The sequence below is a fragment of the Lissotriton vulgaris genome, chromosome 3_1, assembly GCF_964263255.1.
Source record: "Lissotriton vulgaris chromosome 3_1, aLisVul1.2, whole genome shotgun sequence".
Classification (NCBI taxonomy): Eukaryota; Metazoa; Chordata; class Amphibia; order Caudata; family Salamandridae; genus Lissotriton; species Lissotriton vulgaris.
Genome location: NC_141689.1, coordinates 2,111,984,703 through 2,112,007,724, shown reverse-complemented (window position 1 = coordinate 2,112,007,724; position 23,022 = coordinate 2,111,984,703). Strand labels below are relative to the sequence as shown.

At 43.9% G+C, this 23,022-nt stretch overlaps 1 protein-coding gene across 1 annotated transcript in view; it reads right to left on the bottom strand.

Annotated features, from left to right (window-relative positions):
• CORIN (corin, serine peptidase) overlaps positions 1 to 23,022 on the bottom strand; it is a 1,855,778-nt gene that overhangs the window by 1,510,417 nt on the left and 322,339 nt on the right. The window lies entirely within an intron of this gene.

Below are 23,022 nucleotides of genomic sequence, written 5' to 3'. Positions count from 1 at the left end.
TCACAGCATCTATTCATGAATCGCTTCAGCATGGGACTATTTACCGTACCCTACAAGTTGGTATACTCTCATTAAACTAAAGACATTCATATCACTATTTTTAATTACTGAAATCCTGATCATCAGTTGGGACCAAGTACCCCACTTACAAAATTTAGGCATATGTGTCACATCTGGACTTCAGTTATCTATCAGTTATATCAGGCCTTACAAGTATCCTCAAACTGACTGTGATCACCAAGATTTCCGAGTATCAGATTTATTGTTCAAGAGAATTAGTCTTTTCATCTAGTCTCTTTTTGCCGCTTATTCTTGAGCCAATGATATGGAAACTAAAGTGATTTAGAAAAGGGGGTGGTGATGAACAGAGTGTCTGAGTTAAACAGACCACTCTTACCCAGTCCAAAGATCAGGGCTTGATCCATCACCGTTATTTATCTCACTGCCCCATCCCAGCTCAGAACCTGGCTATATGCAAATCAGTCTGTCCCTGGCCCAGTGCATCATGGGAACAGGGCAGACTAAACTACCAAGCCAATTCTTCACCAGAAAGGAGACAAGCTACCGGGGACCGGTTTCTGGCATTTCAGCCTTCTTCGGCCCGGCTTGCTTGAATCCTGATGGAGCAGTGAGAAAGGGACTCATGTCTGAGTATACCCTGCCACACCTATAGTGGCCAAAAACGATTTAGAAAAGGGGGTGGTGATAAACAGAGTGTCTGAGTTAAACAGACCACTCTTACCCAGTCCAAAGATCAGGGCTTGATCCATCACCGTTATTTATCTCACTGCCCCATCCCAGCTCAGAACCTGGCTATATGCAAATCAGTCTGTCCCTGGCCCAGTGCATCATGGGAACAGGGCAGACTAAACTACCAAGCCAATTCTTCACCAGAAAGGAGACAAGCTACCGGGGACCGGTTTCTGGCATTTCAGCCTTCTTCGGCCCGGCTTGCTTGAATCCTGATGGAGCAGTGAGAAAGGGACTCATGTCTGAGTATACCCTGCCACACCTATAGTGGCCAAAAACGATTTAGAAAAGGGGGTGGTGATGAACAGAGTGTCTGAGTTAAACAGACCACTCTTACCCAGTCCAAAGATCAGGGCTTGATCCATCACCGTTATTTATCTCACTGCCCCATCCCAGCTCAGAACCTGGCTATATGCAAATCATTGGTTCACAGAAAGTGAGAAACCCAATTGTACCCTTGAGGGCTTGGGTAGTTAAGTGAAAGGGTAGGGAGGCCTTCAAGGGATTTGATTCAAAGCAGAGATCAGTTGTTCAATTTACTATAAGGCTAAAGTTAAATAACCTAATGTATAAATCATGTAATTAAATACACACAATCAATTTATAAAACACATAAAAACATATAAACATATAAACAACAAAACACAAAGGTGTATCAAAAAAAGAGCTTTATCAGAAAGTTCATTAAGTCAGCAATAAATCAAAGGAGCAGGTAAGGCAATGCTGATATGAAAAGCCTAGTAGCAAATAATCAATAATACAGCAAAACCTAGAAAAAACATCTATCTCAGAGAACAAAGTGAATCAAACACTGTAGAGATAAGATGAAGGTCGACGTTTCGGTCTCTCTACAACAAAATTATCGAGACCATCTTCAGGACTGTTGTCATTAAAACACTACTTGGTTGTTTTTTCCCCGTGTTTGCAGTCAGATTGATTTTGACCCGACTTCGATTTCCAAGCAAAATTAGAACCGAAGCTGCCAAGCGCCCATTCAACCATCTTTTGGATAACAGCACCAGCCCACAAGATCCCATATCTATGGACATAAATACTCTATGCTAATAAAAAGGCTCCTTGGTCACCAAGTTCCATACCAGAGAGATTGTTTAAGCATCCTCCATTGTTTGAGCCAATCACCATCCAATACCTATCTACCAGGGTATCCGTGGCGCTCTCACCTACGCGACAACTGTGCTCTCTTACATAGGACTCTCGTCCAGGTTTCCAACGCGTAACTTTGCCTCAAGACCAACAGTGTGGTATTTCATTTAATTTGGATTTCAGCACAGCTTATAGCAGTGTTTTAATGACAACAGTCCTGAAGATGGTCTCGATAATTTTGTTGTAGAGAGACCGAAACGTCGACCTTCATCTTATCTCTACAGTGTTTGATTCACTTTGTTCTCTGAGATAGATGTTTTTTCTAGGTTTTGCTGTATTATTGATTATTTGCTACTAGGCTTTTCATATCAGCATTGCCTTACCTGCTCCTTTGATTTATTGCTGACTTAATGAACTTTCTGATAAAGCTCTTTTTTTGATACACCTTTGTGTTTTGTTGTTTATATGTTTATATGTTTTTATGTGTTTTATAAATTGATTGTGTGTATTTAATTACATGATTTATACATTAGGTTATTTAACTTTAGCCTTATAGTAAATTGAACAACTGATCTCTGCTTTGAATCAAATCCCTTGAAGGCCTCCCTACCCTTTCACTATATGCAAATCAGTCTGTCCCTGGCCCAGTGCATCATGGGAACAGGGCAGACTAAACTACCAAGCCAATTCTTCACCAGAAAGGAGACAAGCTACCGGGGACCGGTTTCTGGCATTTCAGCCTTCTTCGGCCCGGTGTTGGATCTAGCCCAGATCTCTTGACTGGGTGAGAGCTTTCTGCTTAATTCAGAGACTCTGTCCCTCACCACCCCTTGTTGTAAATATTTTTGTCCACCCTAAGCGTGGAAGGGTATTCTCAGATGTGAGACCCTTGCTCATTGCACCATCAGGATTCAAGCAAACCGGGCCGAAGACGGCTGTAATGCCAGAAACCGGTCCCCGGGAGCTTGTTTCCTTCCCAGTGTAAGAATTGGCTTTTGTAGTTTGGTTTGCCCTGTTCCCATCATGCACTGGGACAGGAACAGACTAATTTGCATACAGCCAGGTTCTGAAACTGGGATGGTGCAGTGAGCTAAAAAACGGTGTTGGATCTAGCCCTGATCTCTTGACTGGGTGAGAGCTTTCTGCTTAATTCAGAGACTCTGTCCCTCACCACCCCTTGTTGTAAATATGGAAACTAAAGTGGCTTTCCTGAAGAAGAAGTCTTGGACCCGAAACGCGTGTAGAGAAAATCAAGGTCTTTTCATTACTACAGCCACTCTGTTATATTCACAAAATTATTTTTGATCTGTTTGTTGTGTTATATAAAAATATTGATATTTGTTGTTTGTGAAGTGTTAACAATAGTTATGTATAACTGTTTGTACCTACCAAGTGTCTATCATGATGCACTATGGTCATTTTAGTGATCTGTGTTAATGTCAGAACTTTTTAACCGTTATATGAAAATATACTAATGAAATGTACGTTTTAATCTAAATGTGTTTTACACTGGTTCTCAATATATATCAAATGTTCTCACACATAGGGCTTGAGCTGTTAATATAGCCCTTTAGTGGCCTAGGACTGTTATTGTTCACAATTGTATTTTCCTTGTCCTAGGTACTTCTAGTATTTTCAGGGGGTCCCTCTTTTTGACTATACATATAACAGGAACACCATTATAGCAATCTAGAAATACCAATAGATAACAAACTAAAAGAGTAAGCACCTCTGAACTCTTCGACCTCTAGATGTCAAAATTTATCAGGAGCACTGAATCGTTGTCTTTATTCCTATGATGGGTATGCAACTTCTGAAGCAGTGAATGCACTTCCAACCAAAGCTGATCAACACATTTTTATGACTTGACAGTTTTTGGGGGACAGTTAGACAAACATGTAGAAACACACCAAGCAAATTGTTTACAGAAACTACTCAATCTTCACCAATCAATTTCACAACATAGTGATGCAGCATAAGCATGCTAACAAATATTTGTCTTTCTTTCCTTAGTCTACTCCCATTTACTTTTCTAACCATACTGGACTCATTACTATGGGTGGTAATTAGGATGCCTAAACTCTACTTTGGCTGTCTAATGGGAACCATTAATTGACATCCAATTTACAGGTTAGAAATCAGATTTAGATATACCACTCTCAAGAACATACTGCAGATATAAAGACTAGCAACAGGAAGTCCCATTCTTCTAAAGAAATTAAGACGAGGAAGGAATATACAAACCAATAACTCTGCAATTGCTACACAGAATAAGAGAAGTAACATCTGGTGTTCTGTCAGAGCTTGATGAAACTTCCTACAATGCATTAAATCATTAATCACAGTCAAATGGACAACTCAACAGGACTCAATGGCAGCCTCAGACAAAAATGGAATAATTTGGTTATTGTATTAGAGATGCAAAATTCATCATAACCATCATTTTCTTAAGTTCAGTCTAAAAGATAATAGCTTTCCTAATAGTGCCAAGAATTTAAGCAGGCATTCAAATCATCAATAGCCACAGAGTTAGAGGAACCTACCACCAAATAAGTGGAAGGATAGTTCAATGTCTAACAGCTCAGATTTTAGGAGGATGGGTAGAGTCCATTAAGGGCAAGTCTATTAGCATAACTAACAATAAAGAAATGAGAAAGGGTTCAGCAGAGAAGAATCAGTCCATATGTTACCTTGACAAGGCAGTCCAAATCTAGTTAAGAGTAAAAAAAAAATCAAACTGCATAGCATTCTGGTCTGCTATGCAACTGCGACTGTGATTGTGGAGCGGTGTGGCTCACTGGTTAGAGGCGGCAGACCCGGAAGCAGAGAACGGCCCGGGACCAGGGTTCAATTCCTGACGCGGCAGGGTCATGGACCAGGGTCAATGGACTCGATAATTCTCGCCTCGGTGCCTACTCTAACCAGGGATCATACTCGGCAACTCTGGGCATTAAGCTTGCCTCATCTCTACAATGGCCCCCCACAGACGCCGGGGATGCCTGGTTTCACCTTGGAGATACCCAGAAGGGACCATCTCACAGGGAAAGCCAGGACGGTTTCCCCAGCGGTCTTCAGCACCAGGACACCCCGAGATGGGGTAACAGTGCGCTTTACAAGTATCATTACATACATACATACATACATTGTGATGCGCTGCGATGCAATGCGATGCGTTGAGTTGCATGCATGCTCCTCCTTTGGGGTTTCTTCTTTTATAAGTCCTTTGGTAAGGTCCAGTGGTGCAAAATCACACCACCATTGAAAGACCATCACATGGATATGGCCACATCATGTCACCTAAGCTGATTGAAACATTAAGCTGTTTTCCTATGCTAGTCATGAGAAACGAACGTTTGCGATTCCAGACAGGCCTAACATTGCTACAAAAGGAATAAAAAGTTGCAGCTTATGGACATAGCTACAATTCTATTTCCACAACAATATTGTGCTGTGAATGTTGGAACAAGTATTAAAAATATGTCAGGAGATAGAAGTGTACAGGACAAAGAAGTTACATTAGACTTTGCAAAGAATGATCCATTGTTTTAAATGAAGGGAAAGGTCAACATCAGAGAAAAGGCATCTCGAAAAAGGCCTTTAAGTTAGCATCACACATTTGAATGAAATAATCCTTTAACTTCACTTCAAATATAATGAAATTAAATCAATTTAAATACAGAATGTATAAACCTTCACAAATATTATTACACCGAAATAACTAACGTTAGAAATATCCTACTACTACAAATGTTTACATTATTCATATAAATGCATGTTTTTCCAAAAACATATTTCTAATATCGTTTGAAGGTTTTCATAAACTATAATGTCTTTAATAACATTTGATAAAATATCAAGGTTGTAATTCATTGCTTGCAAATTTTTGCCCAATGTTTTCTAACTGGTGCACATTAGTAAATAGCATCAAAACACTAAGGCACTTTACTTACCATAACATTTCATTAAGATAGATTAATACACATAAGTAAATCATTAGTGCAACTTTGTTCATGGTTATTAATGTTACCTTATGTATGTTTTCTTCATCTCAAATTTTAAAGCACGCTTTTACTGTGCTCTTACTACACTTGTCTCTGTTTCATATATCACTGTATCTGTTGTGCACTGTGTACTTTCAACCTTTTGTGTTCTCTTTGTATAAATGTGATGTGTATTATGATTTTTAAAATTTCACTGGATCAATAGAATGCAATTAGAATCTTTCCTTATGGCAATATTTGTAACAACAGAAAATACATAATCTGCCCTATATAGAGAAAGTTTCAGGTCTGCCCCAGACACCCTCACATTTTTAATAAACTCTGGAATAATTCCTATCTCTTTTGCCAAAAAAGAAACAGCACAATTGCTGAAAAATATAACCTAGAAATTGAGAATCAGATGTCAAATGCTAAATAGAAACCACTCATTCAAAAATCCACGAGACAATGATTGAATTGAACCGAAAATGTAGATATTTAACAGCATGATATTTCTTGGGAAGATCACATTACTTAACTTCTTTGAAGGTACAAGTAAAAAATGAGTTCCTTCACCATCGACTACTATCCATCCCTATCACAGAATGTGAAAGTTCCTTGAGGGGAAACATGGAGCAAAACTGTCTGCCACCTATATTCCCTTAGCTCAGGGACTAATGACCATCTGCCCTGTCTTTGGCTGGCACTGCTAGACTGGCCCAAAAACGGATTCATTTGTAATGGGATGATCATGTAGTAGGATGATCCATTCAGCTGGCACACTAAGCTTCAGCAAAAAAGCAAACACATCATCAGTTTAGTAGTGCGCTTTTGGAGAATTGCAAGAGACTTGGGGCCAGATGTACGACCATTCACTTTTGCAAGTTGCAAATCGAATCAAATTGCGACTCGCAAAAGTGAATGTACAACAGGGTCTCAAACACTGTTTGCGATTCCCAATGGGGTTGCAAATTGCATGCCTCAGTAATATTCATGAGGCAAGCGCAATTTGCAACCCCATTTGGAATGGCTAGCACTCCCAGGGATGGTGGCCTGCTGGGGTCAGCGGACCCCACTTGAAGTAGGTGGTAAACTGTGAGTGTTTAGCAGCCGCAAATGTTAATGTTAATAGTGCTTGTAAAGCGCTAACAATCATCCTAAGTTAGGATATCACGGCGCTATAATGGCAGTAGTGAATGTCAGTGATAGGCAGATAATAAAATCTATGTTTTAATCAGGTTTGGCGAAGAGAAATGTTTTTAATTGCTTCCTGAAAGACAGGTAGCAATCTGTCAGTCTAAGATTCACGGGCAGCTCATTCCAGCTGGTCGCCCATCCTTGTTGTTTTCACATGGGTAGTTCTAGCTCTTGCTGTTGTTTGGGAACGCAAATTCCTGGATGGTGCATAGAATTTAATTTTGTTTTTTAAAATGCATGGGCCAGTATTGTGCAATGCTCTATGTGTTATGCACAGTAGTTTAAAAGTAGCTCTTTGCCTCATTGGCAACCAGTGGAGCTCTCTTAGGCAACTCTTGGCTGGATCGTATTTTCTTTTGTTGCAGATTGCTTTTGCCGCAGCATTCTGCACGACCTGTAGTTTAGAAAAAAGATAATCAGCCATTCCCACAAACAGAGAGTTTCCATAGTCCAGCCCTACTCATCAGTAGGGACTGGACCAGGATCTTTTTACACTCAGTAGGAATCCATGGAAAGACTCTTCTAAGCATTTTCAATACTGCAAAGCCTTTACCACAGATTGTTGATACATGGATTTTCATGCTCAGAGTGTTATCCAATGTCACACCTAGATTTTTTGCCGTTATTGTCGGGCTGGGGGGAATGCAGTTGCAAAACAATAGTACATGGCATTGAGACTCGCTATTAGGAAAGGACGCCCCTTCCTAATAGCGAGAGTCACAAATGTTATTTTGCGAGTCAGTGACTCACAAAATAGCGTTTGTACATGCCAGGACCCTTTTTTGCAGTCGCAAACGGCCGATCCACCATTCACAAGTTAAAAAAAGGATCGTACATCTTGCCCTTGGTAAAGTGCAACACCTGCATACATATACTTGCCAGTTAGTAGCAGCATTGTAAGAACAATCTGGTGTTCTACCTTAATTATTTTAACACAATTAGCTGATTATTGTGAATATATATACTAAGAGGTGAATAATACATTTATTTACCTTCTTTTCTATAGTCTGGCATGAATTTTTTATGGTTTTAAAATTCACGTCTTACTATTTTAAGTTGAGAATGTATAATGCTGCAATTGTAATGTTGATATGCTCACATTTGAATTTATTGTATTATGATTTTAAAACAAATAAAAAGATGTATTTCCAATTAGAGAACTCAACGATAATGAACAAATGTACGATAATGACCGTCTTTGAGACTCCAGATCTCACCCTCACGCGCATGAACCAGTGCCTCTCCCTCCTCCCCCTTCCCAGACCCCTCTCCATTCCCTCCCTGTACAGCACCACTTTAACGCAGCAACCCGATCCTTAGGATGATCCTGAGTCATAGGATCTAAACATCGTCGATCCCTCAGCGCAAGTGATGGTGCATCACTCTCTATGGTTCAACCAAATTACTGTTTCCATCTAAAAAAACTTGCAAATTACTGCTGTGAACCACAAATACTCACTGTATATATCTGTTCACCAATTGCACTTTGTGCTGTTTTCGCTGTTCACACATTGTCACTTGCGTCGCCACTTTTTGTGTCACCAACACAATTGAGCACCAAGGTCAATGTGGGTTGCTTTCGCATTTTTTGCCTACAGTGCTGCTACAACTGTACCAACCTTTATTGTGTTCTTTAAATATATGATGCCAAGTGCACTTTTCAACAAAATTTACTCAGAGTCTCTCTTTTTCATTTCATGCAATGTGTTGTACATGCATTTCTAATTGTCCTCAATAATCATACCTGTTGAGATACTGTTGTTTTTCCTCATGTACCTACCCACATCTCAACGTGGTTTATGGGTCATACACCTGTTGTTATATACAAAACTCTCAGAGAGTTTGTCGTGGTCTAAACAAACAGTTTCAAGGACGGAATTGACGCTTCCTGTATGTAAAGTCAAAGCCCAACTCCAGCCGCTGTAAAGCAGGTGAAGACAACAGAACCATTGGAAAGGATTTACATGTCAATGGTTGAGAACCTCCTGGTCAAGCCCTACATAAAGGTACCACACTGCCATGCAAGATAAAGTTGTACGTACATTATACGGAGTGTTAACACTGAAAGCAGATTCAACCTTCTTTAAAGTGCAGCTGCTGATAATAATAATTTACAAAAAAACGCTGCAAGGGTGAGATCAACCAGGTGCTGGAAAATGCAAATTGACATTTATAAGAAAAGAAATAAATGACTTACTGATTATACTAAAGAGAGTCCTAGTACTACAGCACTCAGTGAAGTTGGCTCAAGGAGAAGTGATCAGGGTTTTGCTTACGGAGCCGCACATAGCCGAAGAGGCTAATTCACAAAATTGCAGAGTTGGGCTCACCACAGCTTCACAGGTCTCCGTAAAATATGGAGTCTAGAGCGACTCTCAAAATAGTGAGACTTTTCAGATGGCAGCGAATAAAGTCACATTTCCAACTTCCATTAAAGATCAGTAGAGGCCAGCATGTCGCAAGGTATCACAAATGAGTTGCCTAAATTAATTCGAAATGATCCATTCGCAGTGTCATTAAGTTCCACACTGGTCTACAACGCTGCTGCACTCCTGAAACCACCACCACTACCTTTCGATACCACCAAAAAGCTAAATATTGGAAATAGTTGGACTGCTTGAATAGAAACATTTGATGATTTAATTGATGCACTTGAAGTGACTGATAACAAAAACATTATTAAGTATCTTATAAATCTTGCTGGTGATGGTGTGAAAAAAACCAAATAAAATGCCACAAACTGACGAAGAAATGACATTGCCAGAATAAAGAAACGCTGAATCTCAAGTTCAATCTAGTATCAAATGTTGATTACGAAAGATACATTCTCAGTCAAGAATGCCAAAAAGTTGGTGAAACCATTGATGAATTTGTGGAGAGACTTGATATGCTCATCAAAAACTAAGTTCAATTAATTGAATAATGAGGAACATATCTTACAGAGTTGTTGATGGATGCTTGTCACATTTATTTACAGGACGACTGCCAAGAGAAACTCTTTGTCTGGAGTGAGAGTTGATCGCTGCTAGAGCGGAGGAGTGTGCTGAAAGACAAGCTGCTGACAGGGAGTCCAGAGGTTCCCCAAGTGAATCAGTCATGAGTATAAAAAGTATGCAAAAGACAGAAGGGCACAAAGGGATGTCTATACATAAAACAGGTTTAGTTTTATTTGTGGATTTTCATTTCTACACAAAGTTAAATGTCCCACCATTGGACAGATATGTAAAAGCTGTGGGAAAGAGAACCATTTTGTGATGGTTTGTAAAGCAAAGGAAAAACTACATGCATCACGGCGCAAAGAAAAAATGGCCTCCAGAACATTCCAGAGGCAACGTTCGACTCACAACCACAAGGCCAAGCGATTACATCAATTAAGTCAATCCGACACTGAACAAAGTCGATCTTTAACTAAATGTTCGTCAAACAGTTTGTCTGCCTAAATATCGAGTGAAAGTGTGAAAGATGGTTACGCCATGTCAATGTTTATCTCAGTGAAATGTGCACGTCAGACTGGCTGTATGTGAGGAAAAGTGTCAGTCAAAGAAAAGTCGACATGCCAAGGCACCACAGTCATACAATATGGTTTTAAAAAATGACATTGAAAATAAGTGATTGCTCGATACCTTTCATCATCAATAGTGCTGCATCGATTAACATAAAGACTGCAGAGAAATACAAGAAGGCCAGCCACGCAGTTATGCACCCTTTGAGAGTGTGCACTCACCACTTCTCCCAGTCTCGGACCACAGCCCTGCCCGCCCTAACCCAGCCCCAAAGCAGTCTGCCAGCCACCGAAAAGCCCATTAGCCCTTTAGCCAGTCCGGCCATGGCTACAAACAGATAAAACTTACCAGTATTTATACATCCTACCCGCATTCAATTGTACCCATTAAAGAACACATTACATATTTCTTCACAGAGGTAAGAGGATTACTTATTTATGATTTTTCATGGCCTCTCAAAGTAAAACTGAAGTGGTGTGGCCCAAGAGAACAGACATGTCAAAACATTTTAATTGCAATGCACCAATACATCGCATGCCAAATCATCTATATCACTTTAATTTCTCGCTTTCATCTTTCTATGCCTAACTTTCTCTATAACTTTACCTCCTCTCTCCTATCTCCCGGGCTCTCATTCTTTCATTGTTTCTGCCTCTCTCACTAACATCTGTGTTTAAACCCCTGTCTCATCTCATTGTTGTTCTCTAATGTCATTCCCTTACTATCTTTCTCATTGTTTCTTGGTACCCTGTCCTTTTCTTATCCCTCTCTATTTTAATCTGAATGTCACCTATTTTCTCATCCTAAATCCATCTCTTCTAGAAATCCATTCATGCTCATATGTATACATCTTGTTCCCACTCTTTTGGCACACTCCCTCAAAATGTCACCTCAGATTTTCTCACACTTCTATTACTCCTGCCTTTATTTCTCTTTGGTGTCTTTCTACCTATATATCTTTCATTGGTTCAGTTTGTTTTCCAGTTTGTCTCTGGCCTCCATCTCTCACAATCATTCCTCTCACCTCTATTTCTAGCTTTTCCTTGCACTTCTCTACCTCTCCCAGTTTCCTTTCCACTTCTACCTTTCAATCCACCTCCAACTCCATTCTCCCATTTCCTCTAGACTGCACATCTCAAAACCTCTAATCTCTGTACCCTCCACTCTCCCTAGCCACATCTTTTAGCTCTAGTTTTTACCTCTATACTCCTCTTACTTTTCAGTTTTCCACCGCTTTTACTTCTCACAATTCCCTATTTTTTCTCTAACTCTTTCAATCCTTTCTGTCCTCACACTTTTTTTATTTTACAGTTCCTTTCATTTCAAACTTTTCTTTCCAATTTTGCATTTCTTGGTTCATTTCCCCAACCATTGCTACTTCTTTTTAGCTCTTGTTATTGCATCTTTACAAACTCCCACTTACTTTCTCCCGTTAGTTCTTCCCAATCTTTTCATTTTCTGTCCTTAACTGTCTTTTCTTCTTTTTTAGGTTTTGCCTGGCGAAAGCTGCGCACTGCACAGCTTTTTCCCGCAGGCGAAAACCTAATGACTATAGTATGGGGCTTGGATTCCGCCCCCGTCTTCCATTGGCTAACTCCATAAATGGAGGCTAGCCATTGGAAGACACGTTTGTCCGTCAATGCAGGACCAGATTCGGGGGCGTTCCCGAGAATTTTTGGCTTTTGGCTACGTCACACTACGTCAGCCGAAAGCCAATTCTCGGGAGCGCCCCTGAATCTGGTCGCTGCTATTGGCGGAATGCAGTTTTCATTCACTGGAATGGGAATTCTACACCCTAACTGCATTACGAGAAACGAAAAAAACAGTTGCATTTATGTCCTTGCGACGTTCTAAGAAGAAGAGCCCCCGAAAATGTGTTGGATTTTGTTACATCAATTTGAACTATTACAATTAATTTCCAAATAAAATTAGTTAAACTATTAGAAAAACAATTGTATGAGTTTTTTCTCTCATTCTGCTCCTGGAGAAATAACCGGGCAAAACATCAAGATGGCCGTTTGTTTCCTCGTCTTCGTCACCCCTAAGGAGTAAGATGTACAGCGTCTGCTACTGCTCAGCACGGGCTAGTGTTTGATGTCCTACTTCTGTGTTCGCGGCCTTAGGGCATCCCTAGAAGGGAGGAAGTCACTCCCTCTTTTATTTGTGATTGGCCAGATTTGAGCTGGGCACTCCGGCTCCTTGGCAGCCAATTGGCCGCGCGCTGGCCGTGGCTGCTGCGTGCGGAGGGAGCCGAGGCCTAGGCTGGGGCAGGAGCCTTGCTGGATTTGTTTTGTCTGCCGCCATCCCTCGGTCCCTTCGTTGGGGGCTTGCGTGACCCAGCCCCGCGCCCAAAAGGGCGTAGAATGCCACTAGCAGAAGGCCCATGAGGGGAGCCCCCGGTAAGTGAACTGAGCAGCCCTGGGAGGAGGTGGGGACCCAGCTATGGACAACCAGGTGAGTGGACTCCTGGAAGGCGAGGTGGCCGTAAAGGCTCAGCTGAGGGGTGGGACAGTCTGCTGCTGGATGTAAAATAAGCACTCCGTGTGAGCCGGGGTTCTTAGGCTGCTGACAGTCGTGCCTGGGCAGTTGAAATGGAAGAGGACAAGGGGCTGAGGGGTGTGTCTGTGGCCTGGGTCAAAGGTCAGGGTCAAAGTGTTTCAATAAATGACAGCCATGTGCATGGACAGGCGAGACGAAGGAACTATACTAGTCACGCAGGCAAGGATGCTTGTAGGAGCAGGAGGTTGGCAGGCAATACTGTGGGGGCAGCTATTGGCAAAGAAGTAAGTGCTTGCTGGCAAGGGTGTGAAAGCCATGATTACCAGTGTGATTGAGCTGTCAAATGGGAAAGAGGGTAGTGAAGGGGCAGTGATGTTCATTAACATGTCTCTGCACATGCTGGGACAATGGGGAGCATTGTCTGGGAGTGTGCTGCAAAGTGACAGACTTTTGGGGAGTTCTAGCTAGGAGTGTTCAAGGGACTTGTTTAGGTGTCAACTTATGGACAACCAGACATGGCAAAGCTAGCAGTATTTTGCTGTTAAGGATCAGAAAAGACTCTTAATACATCTATGGAAAGTCAGATGTCCGGCAGGTAGCCCGAGAGAAGGGTTAACTAGTTACATATTACCGTTCTCGAGTCTTTACCAATGCAACTTTCGGTTTGGGGACCCCCCTGTGGACTGTCAACTCTAGATTTAGTGAGAGCATGAAGGTCCATTACGATAAGGGGGCTCTCAGTGTGTGGGGGGCTCTCAGTGTGTGGGGAGGGCTCTCAGTGTGTGGGGGAGGCTCGCAGTGTGTGGGGGAGGCTCGCAGTGTGTGGAGAAGGCTCGCAGTGTGTGGAGGGAGCTCGCAGTGTGTGTGGCGGGCTCGCAGTGTGTGGGGGGCTCGCAGTGTGTGGGGGGCTCGCAGTGTGTGAGGGGGCTCTATGTGGGTGTGTGTTGGGGGGGCTCTCTGTAGGTGTTTGTGGGTGTCATTTGCGAAAGATAAAGCTAGTGGCATTGCAAATGACAATGCCATTTATTTATGTTAAAAAAAACATAAATAAAAATAATGTCAAGAGCATTGCCAATAGCTCAAACTTTAACAAAGGCAAAACCATTGCATTGTAAATGCTTGTTCTCCCTGTTTTATTGCTCATTTTTTACTTTTACATTTATATTTATCCCTTCTCCTTTTTGGTACCTCCCCCTTCTCTATATCCTGGCTTCATTCTCATATTCTCTCTCTTGTTTTCTTTGTTCGTCTGTCGATATGTCTATCAGTACAGTAACTTCTTATTTATTTATAAACCCCAGACAGAGCGCTGAGATTAAAGTCGAGAAGCATATTCCTCACCATAACCAGTGCTACAGAAAAGCCATAGCACAGGTAGACAAAAATCCTCTCAAACAGCAAACATAACAAAGGTAGGAGTAGACCAAGTATTAAGCACCCAAAAAAACAGGTGCTCAGTGGGCAGGAGTGGAATATTTCCTCACACAGTGAACACAAGTAGCAGAACAGTGCAAGGCACTCACACACCACAGGCCTGGTATATGTACTGGCATTGCAGAATTGACACACATGCAATAAATACTGCATGGGAAAGAGCGCAAGACTCTTTTGTTCAAATTGATGGAAAGTGGTGCAAAGTCTTAGAAGAGCATTTACTTTCCAACACAAAAGGTATTCTGTGTTGGAAAGCTGCTCTTTTCTCTGTACCAATAGCGCTGTGTACTGCTTTGTGAAAGTGGAGTTACATGGGTGTAACTAGGGCGGATCTGTGCAAGTACCCATAGTTTTAATGCAAAGCTAACCTACTAAGATAGGCAGATAATGATTTACATCAGTAAGTTATGCCTTCTTGAAGCAGTTTTACATTTCTCCCATCATTCTGCACATCACACATGAGCTACACTCTACAGGACACATCCAATGTGTGGAATGCTTTCAAACGTGTCTATGCATTCGATTTTGCACTGGAAAAGTAAGCTTCCAATACATATAATACGTTATACATCACACACGCCTTTGCACTATGGTGCTAAAGTTGTGCTTGGCACGAGGCAGATTGATTGTGCACCAGCACAGGGGATGACAGCAAAATGCAGTTTTTTAGCAAATAGGGCTCTGCGGTTCTTTCTCCCCCCTTACACAACGCAATAATATAACTTTGGCACCTGTGCTGCAATGTATTCAGTAAATCTGCCCCAAAGTATGCATCCAGCACAGATCAGCAGGTCATGCTTCTCACACAGAGGAAGTTCAGCCAAGGCAGTTTCCAGGCAGGTATCCTTCTCACAGGCAGGAAATAGCACACAGAGCCTCCCATCAAACTTCCCTGTCACTAAAGAGGCACAACAAAGATAGGACCTGTGCAAAGCTTACTTCATACACAGAAGATTTACAACACAGGAGCACACAACACTCGTCTCACAAACAAATTGAACAGTCTTGAAGCAGATGTGGAAGCTTCCCTAGCAAAAGTAGACTCTCTGCAAGCTTCTTCCGCTAAACCTGATGACAAAAATGAGTACAGCATATGAAACAACAAAGCTCACTCAGAAAACTAATCAAGTAGAACATGGGCTCCAGTTAAAGGTTCGTTGTGCATATCTGACACATAACACAATGAGATGGGTGACGCCTTGAAGCAGTCCTCTTTTTTTAAATCCAAAAGCACTTTGGAACCTGGGAGATTTTTTTAACTACATGCCTATAAAGATAAAAACAAAACAATGAGTTCGGAAAGCACAATGATATTGACTTTACAGCTGGAATTGGTTTATGGTGACACACGTGAAATTGGGCCAGTTGACCACTAAATGGGCATGCCCACACAAGCACATAGTCTCAAAATGGCATGAGGGGAAATTCGTTTGAGATTTAAAATAAATACTATGCACCTCGGTTGTTGGTTTTTGGATGTAGTTCATGGAGTACTGCATACTTGCATTTTAAATGTAATCTATATTATATACATAATTTCTAAATTTCATTTATCTTTATTTTATAGATATTTCTCAGTCAGGTATAGGGTTGCCATCTGGCCAGTTGTCTATAGGAAGACTGGCATTTTAATGTTCCGGCCAGTATTGAAATGAAGAAGATGCATTCTTCCCTCTTATCAGTACACACTTCAAACAACAAATATTACAATGATGCACTTTATTTATTAATTTGAAAATTCTTTTGTTTAAACAGTCGCAGGACACATCAATATGATTGACATAGATACAAAGGTGAAAACAATACATGGTGTGCACAGTTGGAAAGTGAGGGGGTTTCCTCAGCGAGTCCTCTCTTCTCACATCATTTCTTCCCAGCCCTGCAGTTCAGTTCCATCAGAATACCAATCCCTAGCTGTCGTTTAGCCCTGCTATACTACCCCCACAGTGGACCTACATTTTTTCCAAATTTTGGGGTACTATTCTTCTTTCATAAACCGCCTTCTCCAGTCCATATCATGTTCTCAGTCACACACCCTTGACGGGGTCGCCACCCCCATGCTCAAGCGATATTTCTCTTTGCAATCGACCGTCAGCATGAGCCAAATGCTGAGATGTTTGGGCCACTGCTCCTCCCCTGTTATGCACAGAATATGCTATCATGCCTCCAGTGGAACCCGGAGACCCGTGGCCGCAGCTATGACTCCAGTTACTCCCTACCAGTAACGCTGTATATCTGGGTACGTCCATGTGATATGGAAGAAGGACCTCTTCTCCCTGCACCCTCTGGTGCAATGGTCTGAGTCGCACCAGCCTCATCTCTGTTGTAGTTACCTGGAGGTACCTGATCTATGCAGAATACAGATCGGTGCCAAGCAAAAATGCGCATGAATGACTCTCATCGTATTGTAGTGCCTCTGCCCATTCATCATCCAACCTCTAAAAGCCCCAAGTGTGTCTCCCACACTTCCGTAAGTGGGCCCAGAGGGTCTGACAAGCTATTAAGAAGTTTGCGGTAGGTGCAGGAAATGGCCTTTTCCTCATTCAGATCAAGGAGGAGCTGGTACTCAAGAGGAGTACTCTGGAATCAGTTAGCCCGAACGTAGGCAACAACACAAGGTATGTTGCAACTGTAAGTCCCGAAAGCCCTCGATTTCGGCCATTTGATATTCGGACTCCAAATCGTCAAATGCGATCTTTGCCCCCTCCCACCAGATGTACCCCAAGTTATCAATCCCAATAAGGCTCCAGCGGGGAAGCCCTGAGGGCGTCCCACTTCTCTTAGTCCATCACTGGTCCTTAGGGAATTTGAGCTTTCAATTTGTCCTCCCAGGTCAACAATTTTGTTGCTACCCACCAAGCTCACACTACCGCCTGAGTGTGTACTAGAGGTTCCCTCTCATGCTCTTCCAATAGAGCACCCCTAGATAGCCCATTGGTCCTATGGCATGCCAATCCAGCAGGTATGCCACCTCCGAGGTGTCTGAAAACACCCAGCCATTTATGTTTATGAGTTGGGACACCTGATATCTGGAACCGCCAGTCCACCTTCATATACTCACTGGAGCTTCCGCAACGCTGTTCACAGGGTTCTTCCCTTTCAAAGCAAGGTTCGAAGTTCAGAGTCGATTGTCTGGAAGACGTTATGCCTGATTCTATAGTGGGTGTTCTGGAGTACATACTGCAGATGCAGGAGGGCTATCATCTTAAACAAGATGGCCTGACCCATCAAGGAGATTGGTAGCTGCAGCTAGTGGGTCATGTCCTCCAGCAATCTCCGCAGCTGCAGGAGTGATATGGATACACAGATAATGAAACTAATTTTTCCTCACCCATGCCGCTCAGTGAGATGCTGGGGGGGAGGTCCCCAGTCAATGGAAATACCAAAGATTTGTCCCAATTGAACTGATAACGAGAATAGCTGCCAAATAGCCTGAAAATGTGCATAATTCAGTAAATTGAATGTCGGGGTCTGCGCAAAATATAGCAGAACGTCGTCTGCATAAAGAAAGATACGCTCATTCCAGCTCCCCTGCTTGCAATACCGTATACAAGTGGATCCTGGTGCACCAACGCTACGAGTGACTCAGGGGTCAACACAAACATCATGGGGAGAGGGGGCATGCCTAGTGGGTGCCCTTGTGTAGTCTGAATGATCTGGACACCACCCCATTTACCCTGACATGCGCCAGTGGGTCCTAATATAAAAGCCAGACCAAGTCACAGAATTTTCCCCAAAAGCCCATTTGTGTCAGAAATGCAAATCGATAGGGCCACGCTATGCTGTCAAATGCCATACGGGTATCTAACTAATGCAGCGTCGCTGCCTCATGCAGCTGGGACTCCATCATTTGCATGACTTCATAGAGCCATCAAAAATGTATCCTGGTGCTTCGTTGTGGCATAAACCAGGACTGGTTGGGATGGATGATGGAGGCAATGGTCAGGCGTAATCTATTAGCCAATGCTTTGACCTGGACCTTGGCTTCATAATTTAGCAAAGAGATGGGTCTATATGAACCACATTGGTCTGGAGGCTTATCCTTTTTCAGGATAACTCCTATTGTGGCCAGTCTGCCGTACTGTACGTTCTGCATTGCTCGGCCTATCTCCTCTACCGTCAGGTTCTTGTCTAGTTTCCCTCTTGAAGTTCCCACAGGGAGATATCTCGGAACAGGCCAGTAGAGTCCTACCAGGATCTACTTGCGGCCGTCTGGTACATCGCCTCGTAGTAATCCACGAAGCCCTCTGCTATTTCCCTCCCAGTTGTATATTTGGGTGTTACCCAGAGGTTTAAACTCCTGCACCGAGTTCCTGCCTTGGTCTCTTCTTTCTAGCCATGCAATCAATGTATTCGCCTTGTCCCCCAATCATATATACAATGCTGCGTGGCAATGGCTGGCATTTGAGCACAATTCTCCTCCAGGTCTTTCAGTTCTCACTGTTTGAGGTGCAAGGGGTGACTCAGGGAGGGGTCTGGGTTTCCATCCCGCGCCATCTCGGACTCCAGCACCTCAACCTCCTTTTCCAGTGTCTCGCACTGAAAGCACCACTTATTCTGAGCCCCTAATATCACTGCCTGAGCATATCCCCAGACCTCCACTTTGTATTCCTACCACAGGATACAGGGCGAGTCAACTGACCCCGAGTTCTCTAGGAAGTAGTATTCAGTCCATGTTCCTTATCTTATCTGTGAATCCTCGGTCTTTAAGATGCCGAGAGGCAATACGCGATGGGAGGCTGAAGTCACGTGATGGGCCCTAGACCTGCACCTCCACTGGAGAATGGTCTGAGATGCCCCTGGCTCTCTGCCCCACCCCGCGGAAGTGTCCTACATTTGTGCATTGTGTGAAAATGTAATCTAGGCACGACCAACTGCCATGAGCTGTTGATAGGTGTGTGTACTGCCAGGGTACAGGATTGTGCGCGCGCCACAGGTCGCATCGCACCCACAATCTCCTGGACCCGGCTCCAATTGGAGGACACACTCCAATGCACATCTGGGGCCATTGTAGCCGTCATGTCTTGTCCCATTATCAAGGCCCAGGGGGCAACACCTTCAGTACCCTGCCAAGCTTTGGGAAAGTGTCTGTGTGCAATTTTGGTTCTATGTATACAGAACATAGATTTAGTGTTTTGCCTCCCCATGTCCCCGTGAGTGCAACATATATACCCAAGTGGTTGCGCTATTATTTCCCCGGCAAGAAGGAGATCGTATTTTTCACCAGATTGGCCACTCCTCTAGAACCAAATGTGAATCTTTTCATGGGCTGTGAGTCTATTCATTTCCAGGCAGCGATCTACCTTAAGATGGATTTCCTGCAGTCGGACCACATCCAGGGACAGCCTGTGAAGATACCAGAGAACCAGGGTACCCGTAATCTTATCACTAAAGCCTTTGACGTTCCACATCAAGGCTGTTAGGGCCATCGCTGAGTGTACCGCCACACCCTGCCTAAGGCGAATCGGGTGCCCTCTTCCCATGGTCCACTCCTTCACCTCCCTCCCTCTCTCTGTGTTTGGCTGTCTCACATGCATTGGTCCTGTGCCCCCATAGCATTAACTGCAACCACAAATCTGAAACAATCCCCAGTCTAAATACCCCCCTCCCAGCTACCCTGCAGGGTAGGTCTAAAACTACCCACTTCCCCAAGGTGCAGAGCGCCTGTCGCCCAGAAACAACTATCACCATAACTTGTGGTTAGCTAGTCCTGCTGTATCTAACCATTTTGCAGACTCTACCTCCTGCGTGTTCTTGTACCAGTTTGTGTCTTTCTGTAACCCTCGGATATCTGGTCTGCATTTACATGTATACCAGAATAGTGTGTCTTCCAGTATTTGTACCTTGTAGGTAACAAGGACCCCCTGATGCGGATGAGACTCCTGGGTCAGGGACAACAATTTCTTGTAAAGGTAAATACCCAGGCAGGCTAGAAGTACAAGAGCTGGCTGAATGGAGACAATATTTAAATACATAAAAAATGTAAAAAATGATTACTGCAATGCACTGAAATGATATAAAAAAAGATATACTTTAATATAGATATAAAAGATAAACGTATACATAAAATTAAATAAATTACACAATAGACATATTATATCATGAAGTTCATTTGAATCTTTTCAGAATATATTAAAGACTTCACAAAACATAAAAAAGGTTCTTTTTCTTCAATAATCTTCTCTAATTGTAGAGATTATGGCTGTATATCGTGTGTCGTATTTGTACGGCAGGTCAGTGTCTCAAGAAATTGTCTGCGGAGGCCCAGCCCGAGCAAGGCAAAGCCCTCCTCTGGAGTATGTACATTCAAGGCCTGGGGGGCAGATCCCACACATTCACCCCATAGGGCTCGGAGAGCGTACCACACAACAAGACCCTTCAGTGGCATTAGCCTCTTGCATGGCATGTGGGCCACCCTCCCTGAAGTCTTGTCGCCGCATCCGATTCTCCTCCTGTCCCTGAGGCATCTTTATCACCCGGCACCCCTCAAGCCAGTCCCATATCTCCTCAATTGACGTGAAGTACCAGGACCTGCTGTCCCCCAGCACCCAGAGCTTTTCAGGGAACAGCATCATGTATTTAAGGTTTTCTGCTCGAAGTGCTCTCTTAATCTCCGCAAAGGTGCGCCTCTGTCTCTGCACTGTTAGTGTGAAGTCAGGAAAAAATTCATATTGTGGCATTGTCCTGAGCAAAGTTTTCTTGCACTTGGGCAACCTGTAGAATCACGTACCTAATTCTGTAGTTAAGGATTCTTGCTATGATTGTCCAGGCCTTGGCGGTGGGATTGGTCCTCTGTGTGCACTTTCTACCGTAAAGAATGTGGAGAGCTGTTTGGGTTTGAGTTTCTTGAGGATTAGTTTCTCCAAGAATAAGTCCACACTGGGCTCCTCAGTGCCCTCTGGAACCCCCACCACTCCTATATTGTTTCTCCGGGCCTGGCTTTCCTGGTCTTCCAACCTCTCGCAGCCGGCATTAATAGCGGGTGGAGGGGTGAGGGAGGGTCGCACAGAGAGGAACAGGAAGGAGGCAGCCTCCATCCCCTCCCTTAAGCCAATCACACTGCTGCAATGGTAGCATTGTGATTGGTCGGACGCCGACCAGCCATGCGCCTATGGGGAGGCCACTTTCTCCATGTAAGATGCATGCAGTCTACATGGAGAAAAAGCAGAGTGCGCATGACTGGCTTGGTTGACCCCAGAGGGGTGACCAAACAGTCAGCGCCCTCAGGGTGGGCGATCCACTCCTCCCCTGCCCTAAAGCAGACTCTCCCACTCGTCCGAAACCAATAAAACCCTTCTGCTTTCTCGCAGTGCAAGAAGCAGAAACATAAAATGGTAATTTTACCATTTTATGTTTCTGCTTCTCGCACTGCAAGAAATCAATGGGCTGATGCTCCTCCACTCTAATTGAGGAGCCGCCTCCCTTCCAAATTTGCCACTATGAGTTTGTGCTGATTAATCAATAGTTGCACTGCTTTTTCCAACTGCATGTGGAGGATTGAAGTGTGTCGATTTTCTACTCCCCCACTGAGACCTTTTCTGATATTTTGTTGACATCCTCATGGAACAGGATGACATCCACAGTCACCTTCTCCAACCTGGGCTCCAAGCCTGCTTTTTAAATCTGGGATGGGGGCCCCTAAGAAGGGCAATGCTAAGACTTGTCCTTCCCCAGCTGCCAGGCCTTCATCTGCCACCTGTGGTCGCACCACAAATGTTGGTCTATCTTATTGGATTGGTCTCAATGTCACCTCATTCACTTCCCTGCGCTGTTGAAGCAACTGTCGGGCCCTACACCACTCTTGTCTCTTATTGCGCCCCAGCTCGAACACCACTCACAGAGCGCGGGTAGCTGCCTCCCTAACCACCTCCTTCACTGGTACGGCTCCAGATTGCCAGGAGCGGGTGGGGGTAAGAGAATTCACCCCCACTATCCGCCAGCTCCTCAGAGCACACCCAGACTCATGGGCTCCCTCCTACCGTTGTCCAATTGCCTCCCTTGGCAGGCTCCTCACTAAACTCAGCAGGCTCAGGGCTCACCACTTCAGGACTCCCCTGCTGCACCGGTCACCTGGAGGTGAGCTGGCGCCAAGGCAAGTGGGCTTCTCCATCCCCGCCCCCTCTGAGGTTCCTTGCCAGCAGGCCTCCTCCACCCACGGCGGTCTCTGCTGAGACTCAGTTTCAGCAGATTGGGGGGGGGCAATCCCACCGCCCCCACAGTCTGACACTCTGCTGCACTGGCCAGACTTCAACCACTGTTGGCCTCCACGCTTCCCCCTTCCAGCATCACCAAATACTGGGCTCCCCATCGGCATGTGTCCCGTACAGGCAAGGCCCTGCCCTCCAGCAACGGCGTCTCTCTGCAGCTGCGGGTGATCCGCACCGCCCTGGGTGTCTCTGCTCCTAGACGGGGGAGCGGACAGTTGAGCAACTTGGCCCTCTAATCCGGTTTGGCGGTGTTGGGTACGACCAGCCTCTCCTCACCCGGCAGTGTACTGGGTGCAGTTTCAAGCAATCCTTCCCCAGTGGATCACACTTCCTCACTGGATCTCGGTG